This window comes from Chiloscyllium plagiosum, unplaced genomic scaffold (genome assembly GCF_037043375.1).
Source record: "Chiloscyllium plagiosum isolate Xiang-an unplaced genomic scaffold, Cpla_swu_hap1 HiC_scaffold_12, whole genome shotgun sequence".
In the NCBI taxonomy this organism is placed as follows: Eukaryota; Metazoa; Chordata; class Chondrichthyes; order Orectolobiformes; family Hemiscylliidae; genus Chiloscyllium; species Chiloscyllium plagiosum.
In genome coordinates, this window is record NW_028270150.1 from 92,663,420 (window position 1) to 92,674,810 (window position 11,391).

Sequence of the window (11,391 nt, forward strand, 5' to 3'; positions counted from 1 at the left end):
TGTGTCTATTAGAGTATCTGTGTGTGTGTATCTGTGAGTGTATGTGTGTGAGTGTGTGTATCTGTGAGTGAGAATGTGTGTGTCTATTAGAGTATCTGTGTGTGTGTATCTGCGAGTGTAGGTGTATCTGTGAGTGAGAATGTATGTGTCTATTAGAGTATCTGTGTGTGTGTATCTGTGAGTGTAGGTGCGTGTGTGTGTGTGTGTATCTGTGAGTGACAATGTGTGTGTCCATTAGAGTATATGTATGTGTGTATCTGTGAATGTATGTGTGTGTGTATCTGTGAGTGAGAATGTGTGTGTCTATTAGAGTATCTGTGGGTGTGTGTATCTGTGAGTGTATGAGTGTGTTTGTGAGTGTGTGTGTATCTGTGAGTGAGAATGTGTGTCTATTAGCGTATCTGTGTCTGTGTATCTGTGAAATATGTGTGTGTGTGTGAGTGTGTATGTATCTGTGAGTGAGAATATGTGTCTATTAGAGTATCTGTGTGCGTGTGTATCTGTGAGTGTAGGTGTGTGTGTGTGTGAGAGTGTGTATGTCCATTAGAGTATCTGTATGTGTGTGTATATCTGTGAATGTATGTGTGTATGTGTGTGTGTGTATGTGTGTGTGTGTATGTGAGTGTCTATCAGAGTGTCTGTGTGTGTGTATCTGTGAGTGTATGTGTGTGTGTGTGTATCTGTGAGAATGTGTGTGTCTATTAGAGTATCTGTGTGTGTGTGTATCTGTGAGTGTAGGTGTGTGTGAGTGTCTATCAGAATATCTGTATGTGTGTGTATCTGTGAGTGTATGTGTGTGTGTGTATCTGTGAGAATGTGTGTGTCTATTAGAGTATCTGTGTGTGTGTATCTGTGTTCGAGTGTATGTATATACCTATTAGTGTGTCTGTGAATGGATGTGTGTGTGAGAGTCAGTGTGTGTGTGAGAGTCAGTGTGTGTGATCACAGTCACTGTGTGTGTGTGAGAGTCAGTGTGTGTGATCACAGTCACTGTGTGTGTGTGTGTGTGTGTGAGAGTCAGTGTGGGTGTGAGAGTCAGTGTGTGTGATCACAGTCACTGTGTGTGTGTGTGAGAGTCAGTGTGTGTGTGAGAGTCAGTGTGTGTGATCACAGTCACTGTGTGTGTGTGAGAGTCAGTGTGTGTGTGAGTCAGTGTGTGTGATCACAGTCACTGTGTGTGTGTGAGAGAGTCAGTGTGTGTGTGAGAGTCAGTGTGTGTGATCACAGTCAATGTGTGTGTGTGTGTGAAAGTCAGTGTGTGTGTGAGAGTCAGTGTGTGATCACAGTCACTGTGTGTGTGTGAGAGTCAGTGTGTGTGTGAGAGTCAGTGTGTGTGATCACAGTCACTTTGTGTGTGTGTGAGAGTCAGTGTGTGTGTGAGAGTCAGTGTGTGTGATCACAGTCACTGTGTGTGAGTCAGTGTGTGTGTGAGAGTCAGTGTGTGTGATCACAGTCACTGTGTGTGTGTGAGAGTCAGTGTGTGTGTGAGAGTCAGTGTGTGTGATCACAGTCACTGTGTGTGTGTGAGTCAGTGTGTGTGTGAGAGTCAGTGTGTGTGATCACAGTCACTGTGTGTGTGTGTGTGTGTGTGAGAGAGTCAGTGTGGGTGTGAGAGTCAGTCTGTGTGATCACAGTCACTGTGTGTGTGTGTGAGAGTCAGTGTGTGTGATCACAGTCACTGTGTGTGTGTGTGTGTGAGAGTCAGTGTGGGTGTGAGAGTCAGTATGTGTGATCACAGTCACTGTGTGTGTGTGTGAGAGTCAGTGTGTGTGTGAGAGTCAGTGTGTGTGATCACAGTCACTGTGTGTGTGTGAGAGTCAGTGTGTGTGTGAGTCAGTGCGTGTGATCACAGTCACTGTGTGTGTGTGAGAGAGTCAGTGTGTGTGTGAGAGTCAGTGTGTGTGATCACAGTCAATGTGTGTGTGTGTGTGAAAGTCAGTGTGTGTGTGAGAGTCAGTGTGTGATCACAGTCACTGTGTGTGTGTGAGAGTCAGTGTGTGTGTGAGAGTCAGTGTGTGTGATCACAGTCACTTTGTGTGTGTGTGAGAGTCAGTGTGTGTGTGAGAGTCAGTGTGTGTGATCACAGTCACTGTGTGTGAGTCAGTGTGTGTGTGAGAGTCAGTGTGTGTGATCACAGTCACTGTGTGTGTGTGAGAGTCAGTGTGTGTGTGAGAGTCAGTGTGTGTGATCACAGTCACTGTGTGTGTGTGAGTCAGTGTGTGTGTGAGAGTCAGTGTGTGTGATCACAGTCACTGTGTGTGTGTGTGTGTGTGAGAGAGTCAGTGTGTGTGATCACAGTCACAGTGTGTGTGTGAGAGAGTCAGTGTGTGTGATCACAGTCACAGTGTGTGTGTGAGAGTCAGTGTGTATGAGAGTCAGTGTGTGTGTGATCACAGTCACTGTGTGTGTGAGTGTGTGTGTGTGTGAGAGTCAGTGTGTGTGATCACAGTCACTTTGTGTGTGTGTGAGAGTCAGTGTGTGTGTGAGAGTCAGTGTGTGTGATCACAGTCACTGTGTGTGAGTCAGTGTGTGTGTGAGAGTCAGTGTGTGTGATCACAGTCACTGTGTGTGTGTGAGAGTCAGTGTGTGTGTGAGAGTCAGTGTGTGTGATCACAGTCACTGTGTGTGTGTGAGTCAGTGTGTGTGTGAGAGTCAGTGTGTGTGATCACAGTCACTGTGTGTGTGTGTGTGTGTGAGAGAGTCAGTGTGTGTGATCACAGTCACAGTGTGTGTGTGAGAGTCAGTGTGTGTGATCACAGTCACAGTGTGTGTGTGAGAGTCAGTGTGTATGAGAGTCAGTGTGTGTGTGATCACAGTCACTGTGTGTGTGAGTGTGTGTGTGTGTGAGAGTCAGTGTGTGTGTGATCACAGTCAGTGTTAGGGAGGTTCATTGTGTGTTTATTGGGCAGGACAGCCACACAAGGGGAAGGAGATTGATGAAGCATTGCGCCTGGCTCACTGGAGTTAAGGGCCCTTTGATGGAGGCACTGGGTGCTGCCATTAGCCCTCTCCCGATAAACTCACTGCTTCTCCCACACCCTCAGATGGTTCTGTTGTGGAGCTGGTGAAACAGTGGGCTGTGAGCAGGTTAGACACTGTCTGACCATAGTCACAAAACACAGCAGAGGCTGAAGCCAGCAGCTTGATCAGAAATATCATGTATCTCAGGCTGGGGAGTCTCCAGTCAGTGGTGTGAGGCAGTTATTAACGGGACAACCAGTCTCACAGCTCTAAGATAAACACACTTCAGCACTCTGTTTGACTCATTACGCTTCACAATGGAACCATTGATAGGTTCACCCGCAATCAAAACAAACACAGAAACTCTGGCAACCTGAGAAACGGTTGAACAGTGAGCCATTCCCTCAGGAATAAAAAGACTGAAGAGGTTGGAGAAATAGGAGCAGTGATGAGTGAACAGGAACACACAGGCAGGATTGTTTCATGCTGTGGATGATGACTAATATTCAAATGTTGCGGCTTGCAGTATAGGCCCACACGTGTGGCGAATTTCACTGAACAGGAGTCAAGGTTCACTGTGCAGGAGAGAAAGGAAGTTTGTGCGTCTGTGGGGAAGTGCACTATGTGGCAATGTGTTGCTCCTTCGCTTGTCAGCAACGGATATTGTGCCTCTCCTTAGCGCCTGGGTTTGGCAAAGAGCTGACTGCCCTCTCCATCAAGGCAGTACCAGGCTGCCAAGGCAGTACCAGGCCGCTCCCTTCTGGGGACTGTGGCACCATGCATTGAGCAGCACCTCCCTCCACATTCATGCTCTTAGGCTCACAGACAGCATTGTGCTGAGCTCACCTGACCTTACATTGAAAATCCAGTCTCAGCAGCATCATAAAAACCACTGCAAAGAAGCTGCATGGAGGGCTGGAAGAGAAATCGCGTGAGAAATAAGGTAGAATTAAATGGGTTCAAAGAACAGGGGCCTCAGTTCCGCTTGGCACGGGTCCACAAACTGTGCTTTCAAAGTAACCATGTGGGAGTATGATGCCGCGGAGATAGCTGGGAACCGGATCAAACAAAGGGCAGCTTTGACTGCTCAATACTCCAGGGTACGAGTTGTTCAGGAAAGACAGATCGAAGGTATTAGGGAGAGGTGGCAGTTTTCATTCAGGGGAACAGTGCAGCGCTAGGAACAGCAAATATCCCTGACAGAGGAGAGACACAATCAAATCGGTGCGAATGAAGAGACAGTGGAAAAGTAGATATATCTCACGGTGGATGTTGAAGCCCACCAAGTAATGGGAGGGTGACAGACGGTTAGATTTGTAAACGAAAATGGTGCAGAGATGCATGATCTACCGGTAATAGGGGACCTTAACTACCCAAACGTTTTTTTCATGTTTTGGTTAAGGTCAAAGGTTATGCGCCAGCCTTTGGGGTCTCCTGGCAGTTCGAGGTATTAGGCTAATGGTGAGAATGATGGGAATTGAGGATTTGCGCAGACAAAGCCTTGTGAAAACGTTCTTTCGTCCTTGTCTGTGTAGGTGTTAGAAATTAGGGCTTTGGAAGCTGCTGTCAAAAGGGGTTTGATAACTCATTGCGTCTTTGATAAAACCATAAGACATAGGAGCATTGATGGTCATTCAGGCCATCAAGCCGGATACGTTTCTCAACCCCATTCTCCTGCTTTCTCCCTGTAACCCTTGATCCCTTTGAAATTCAAGAACCTAGCTATCTCAGTCTTAAATATACTCAATGACCTGGCCTCCACAGCCTTCAGTGGCAGTGAATTCCAGAGATACCCCACTCTCTGGCTGAAGAGGTTTCTCCTTATCTCCATTCTACAAGGCCTTCCCTTTGCTCTAAGGCTGTGCCCTTGGGTGGTAGTCTCTCCTACCGATGGAAACACCTTCTCAACATCCATTCTGTCCAGAGCATGCAGTATTCTGTAAGTGTCAATTAGATCCTCCCTCATATAGACACCAGGCGCTGTAGATTGGGTGGAGGCACTGAATGCTCAGTGTAGGTGGATGGGAAGCTAATCAAGTGGACGGCTTTGCTTTGGGTTAATTGAAGAAATCTTGAGTGTTGCTGGAGATGCAACTCATTGAGTCAAGTGGAGATTATTTCAATAGACCCCTTGTAGATAGGGAATAGAACGACCAGAGCTCTGATTGCACTAAGGAGAGAGAGGGGGAGGAATTTCTGAAGTATGCGTTGAGGAGAATTTTCATGATCGGTATGTTTATTTTCCAAGTCAGATGAGACGTCGCTGGATATCGTTTCTGGGAAATGAAGTGGGTTGAGTTAAGAATGTCACAACGGGGGAGTCCTTTGGGACATTCCTGATGAAGACCTGATGCCCGAAACGTCGACTCTCCTGCTCCTCGGATGCTGCCTGACCGGCTGGACTTTTCCAGCGTCAGACTATTGGGCTCTGATCTCCAGCACCGGCTGTCCTCACTTTCTCCTAGTCCTTTGGGAATGGCCAGCTCATTATTCTAAGGCTGGAGCTGGATAATATGCAATCTGGAATTTAAAGAAAGTAAAATTGGAGGAGGGCTAAGGCCATAAAATTGAAGAAAAATATTGGTCACATTGGAGGTAAAGTGTCCAGTCTCTGGAGCAACAGACAAACTTTATTTATTTTTTTTTTCTTTATTTTTTGTTCTTCTTTTTTTTTGTGCAGACAATACAGACCCAGCAAGCCCCCGCCCCTCCCACCTTCCGACCACTCTAAGGCACCTCCTTTTCTTTTTTTTTTCGTAACAGTCCCCTGTTTATTTATTTTCTTTTTTTTTCTCATTTTTTTTCTTTTTTTCTCTTTTTTTCTTTTTTTCATTTTTTTTCTTTCTTTTTTTTTTCTTTTTTTCATCTATTATTACAGACAAACTTTAAATGGAAGCAGTTCAGGTGGAGTCTCGTTGAATCTCTACGAGGGGATAAAGAGGTCATTTAAGGTCAGAGGTGGCCTGAGTACTGAAGGGGTGAAACTGAGTCAGAACCAGAGTGCAGAATGTTCAGGAGAGAAGTGAAACTCGAAATAAAACAATGAAGGATTTATGTTAATAACTTGGGGGTGCAGGCATAATTTTGCAATTTGCAGCTGAGCTGAAAGTTGGAAATTCAATAAACCTATTGAGGAAAATAAGTTAGACTTCCAGAGGCTATAGACAGGCTGGTGATAGAGGTGGGTGCCATGCCAATGAAATTCAGTGCAGAGAAATGTGAGGCATTACTGGTTGGTGGGATAAAGGGTATCATGATAAAGGGAGCGGGGGAAGAACAGAGAGACCTGGTGCTATATGGATGCAAAGCTTTGCAGGTGGCCAGTTAGCAAGGCAGCTCATGTTAGATGTGTGCTCCTGGGCTGGATAATTCAGGCAGAGAGGACGTGAGCCAATGCTCATAAAAATCCAGGTCAACCCCAGCTGCAGTACTGTGTCCAATTGCAAAATGGGGCATTCCATTTTCGAGCTGAAATTGTGTTGCTGGAAAAGCACAGCAGGTCAGGCAGCATCCAAGGAGCAGGAGAATCGACGTTTCGGGCTTGAGCCCTTCTTCAGGTCATGCTGCCTGACCTGCTGCACTTTTCCAGCAACACCTTTTCAGCTCTGATCTCCAGCATCTGCAGTCCTCACTTTTTCCCATTCCATTTTCGGCCAATCAGACCATTCCCACCAGAGACTTCCTTTCCCGACAATCCTCATCTCCACCGACCCTGATTCTCCATCTCCATTTCCTGAATCAAAGACATCACTAATTATTGAACTGATGCCACCCTTCATGAACAGTGCTGCCCCTTCACCTTTTACCGAGATCTCTGTTCTTCTTGAATGCGGCATAAACCCTTCGATATCCAGGACCCAGTCCTTTTCGTCCTGCAGCTATGTCTCTGTTTTGGCTGTCAGATCATATATATCCAGTGCAACCCGTCAATTCATTCATTTCATTTGGAATGCTGCACATATTCAGATACAGACCCTTCTGTTCAGCTTGTAAAATCCAGTCTAAATGGTGTATTCTCAGTTTTGTTCTCTCTGTCCCTTCCTGCCTTCTCTGACCACTATTTCTCAATCTCTTATCATGCTCTGCTGCATTTGGAATTGACAGCTTGATCAGTTAAAATTAACACACATCGATCCCTCACCAATGTTGTTTGGTTAAGAGTGTCTCGACTTCCCCAGTTATATAGACTGCAGCAACAGCTGGAGCAGGAGTACTGGTGTTAGTGCCCATGACCTGAAACACACTGGTCCCCAGTACTGGTGTCAGTGTCCATGACCTGTAACACACTGGTCCCCAGTACTGGTGTTAGTGCCCATGACCTGAAACACACTGGTCCCCAGTACTGGTGTCAGTGTCCATGACCTGTAACACACTGGTCCCCACTACTGGTGTTAGTGCCCATGACCTGAAACACACTGGTCCCCAGTACTGGTGTTAGTGCCCATGACCTCAAACACGCTGGTGCCCAGTACTGGTGTCAGTGTCCATGACCTGTAACACACTGGTCACCAGTACTGGTGTCAGTGTCCATGACCTGTAACACACTGGTCCCCACTACTGGTGTTAGTGCCCATGACCTGAAACACACTGGTCCCCAGTACTGGTGTTAGTGCCCATGACCTCAAACACGCTGGTCCCCAGTACTGGTGTCAGTGTCCATGACCTGTAACACACTGGTCACCAGTACTGGAGTCAGTGTCCATGACCTGTAACACACTGGACCCCAGTACTGGTGTCAGTGCCCATGACCTGTAACACACTGTACCCCAGTACTGGCGTCAGTGTCCATGACCTGAAACGCACTGGTCCCCAGTACTGGTGTCAGTGCCCATGAACTGTAACACACTGGTCCCCAGTACAGGGGTCCGTGTCCATGACCTGTAACACACTGGTCTCCAGTACTGGTATAAGTGCCCATAACCTGAAACACACTGGTCTACAGTACTGGTGTCAGTGCTCATGACCTTAAACACACTGGTCCCCAGTACTGGTGTCAGTGCCCATGACATGTAACACACTGGTCCCCAGTACTGGTGTCAGTGTTCATGACATTAAACATACTGGTCTCCAGTACTGGTGTCAGTGTCCATGACCTGTAAGACTCGGGGTCCCCATTACTGGTGTTAGTAATCATAACCTGAAGCACACTGGACCCCAGTACTGGTGTCAGTGCCGATGACGTGAAACATGCTGGTCTCCAGTACTAGAGTCAGTGCCCATGATCTGTAACACACTGGTCCCCGGTTCTGGTGTCAGTGCCAACGAACTGAAGCACACTGCTCCCCAATACTGGTGTCAGTGCCCATGGCCTGAAACACACTGTTCCCCAGTTCTGGTGTCAGTGCCCATGACCTGTAACACACTGGTCCCCGGTTCTGGTGTCAGTGCCCATGACCTGAAACACACTGGTCCACAGTACTGGTGTCAGTGCCCATGACCTGAAACACACTGGTCCCCAGTTCTGGTGTCAGTGCCCATGACCTGAAACACACTGGTCCACAGTACTGGTGTCAGTGCCCATGACCTCAAACACACTGGTCCACAGTATTGGCGTCAGTGTCCATGACCTGTAACACACTGGACCCCAGTACTGGTATTAGTGTCCATGACCTGTAACACACTGGTCCCCAGTACTAGTGTCAGTGTCCATGACCTGTAACACACTGGTCCCCAGTACTGGTGTCAGTGTCCATGACCTGAAACACACTGGTCCCCAGTACTGGTGTCAGAGCCCATGACCTGTAACACACTGGTCCCCAGTACTGGTGTCAGTGCCCAGAACCTGAAACACACTGGTCCCCAGTACTGGTGACAGTGCCCATGAACTCAAACACAATGGTCACCAGTACTGGTGTCAGAGCCCATGACCTGAAAAACACTGGTCAACAGTACTGGTGTCAGAGCCCATGACATGTAACACACTGGTCCCCAGTCCTGGTATCAGTGCCCATGACCTGTAACACACTGGTCCCCAGTTCTGGTGTCAGAGCCCATGACCTGAAAAACACTGGTCCCCAGTACTGGTGTCAGAGCCCATGACCTGTAACACACTGGATTCCAGTACTGGTGTTAGTGCCCATGACCTGAATCAAACTGGTCCCCAGTACAGGTGTCAGTGTCCATGACCTGAAACACACTGGTCACCAATACTGGTGTCAGTGCCAATGACCTGAAACACACTGGTCGCCATTACTGCTGCCAGGGCGCATGACCATTAACACATGGGTCACCAGTACTGGTGTCAGTATCCATGACTTGAAACACACTTGTCACCAGTACTGGTGTCAGTGCCCCTGACCTGAAACACACTTGTCACCAGTACTGGTGTTAGTGTCCATGACCTGAAACACACTGGTCCCCAGTACTAGTGTCTGTGTCCATGACCTGAAACACACTGGTCCCCAGTACTGGTATTAGTGTCCATGACCTGTAACACACTGGTCCCCAGTACTGGTGTCAGTGTCCATGACCTTAAACATACTGGTGTCCAGTACTGGTGTCAATGTCCATGACCTGGAAGACACTGGTCCCCTGTACTGGTGTTAGTCATCAGAACCTGAAACACACTGTTCCCCAGTACTGGTGCCAGTGCCCATGACCTGAAACGCACTATTCCCCAGTACTGGTGCCAGTGCCCATTACCTGAAACACACTGGTCACCAGTACTGGTATCAGTGTCCATGACCTGAAACACACTGGTCCCCAGTACTGGTGTCAGTGCTCATGAACTGAAACACACTGGTCTCCAGTAATGGGGTCACTGCCCATGACCTGAAATACACTGGTCCCCAGTACTGGTGTCAGTGCCCATGACCTGTAAGAAAGTGTTCCCCAGTACTTGTGTCAGTGCCCATGACCTGAAACACACTGGTCCCCAGTACCGGGGTCCGTGTCCATGACCTGAAACACACTGGTCCAGAGTACTGGTGTCAGTGTCCATGACCTGTAACGGACTGCTCCCCAGTACTGGTGTCAGTGCCCATGAACTGAAACACAATGGACCCCAGTTCTGCTGTCAGTGCCCATGACCTGAAACACACTATTCCCCAGTACTGGTGCCAGTGCCCAACACCTGAAACACACTGGTCCCCAGTAGTGGTGTCAGTGTCCATGACCTGAAACACACTGGTCTCCAGTACTGGTGCCAGTGCCCATGACCTGAAGCACACGGGTCCCCAGTACTGCTGTCAGGGCCCATGACCTGAAACACACTGGTCCACAGTACTGGTGTCAGTGCCCATGACCTGAAACACATTGGTCCCCAGTACAAGTGTCAGTGTCCATGACCTGAAACACACTGGTCCCCAGTACTGGTGTCAGTTTCCATGACCTGAAACACACTGGTCCCCAGTACTGGTGTCAGTGTCCATGACCTTAAACATACTGGTCTCCAGTACTGGTGTCAATGTCCATGACCTGTAAGACACTGCTCCCCTGTACTGGTGTTAGTCATCATAAACTGAAACACACTGCTCCCCAGTGCTGGTGTCAATGCCCATGACCTGTAACACACTGGTCCCCATTACTGGTTTCAGCGCCAATAACCTGAAACATATTGTTCCCAGTACTGCTACCAGTGCCCATGAACTCAAACAAAATGGTCCCCAGTACTGGTATCAGGGCCCATGACCTGAAACACACTGGTCCCCAGTACTGGTGACAGTGCCCATCACCTGTAACACACTGGTCCCCAGTACTGGTGTCAGTGTCCATAACCTGGAAGACACTGGGTCCCCATTACTGGTGTTCGTGCCCATGACCTGAAACACACTGGTCCCCAGTACTGGTATAAGTGCCCATAACCTGAAACACACTGGTCTACAGTACTGGTGTCAGTGCCCCTGACCTGAAACACACTTGTCACCAGTACTGGTGTTAGTGTCCATGACCTGAAACACACTGGTCCCCAGTACTAGTGTCAATGTCCATGACCTGAAACACACTGGTCCCCAGTACTGGTATTAGTGTCCATGACCTGTAACACACTGGTCCCCAGTACTGGTGTCAGTGTCCATGACCTTAAACATACTGGTGTCCAGTACTGGTGTCAATGTCCATGACCTGGAAGACACTGGTCCCCTGTACTGGTGTTAGTCATCAGAACCTGAAACACACTGGTCCCCAGTGCTGGTGCACGTGTCCATGACCTTAAACACACTGTTCCCCAGTACTGGTGCCAGTGCCCATGACCTGAAACGCACTATTCCCCAGTACTGGTGCCAGTGCCCATTACCTGAAACACACTGGTCACCAGTACTGGTATCAGTGTCCATGACCTGAAACACACTGGTCCCCAGTACTGGTGTCAGTGCCCATGACCTGTAAGAAAGTGTTCCCCAGTACTTGTGTCAGTGCCCATGACCTGAAACACACTGGTCCCCAGTACCGGGGTCCGTGTCCATGACCTGAAACACACTGGTCCAGAGTACT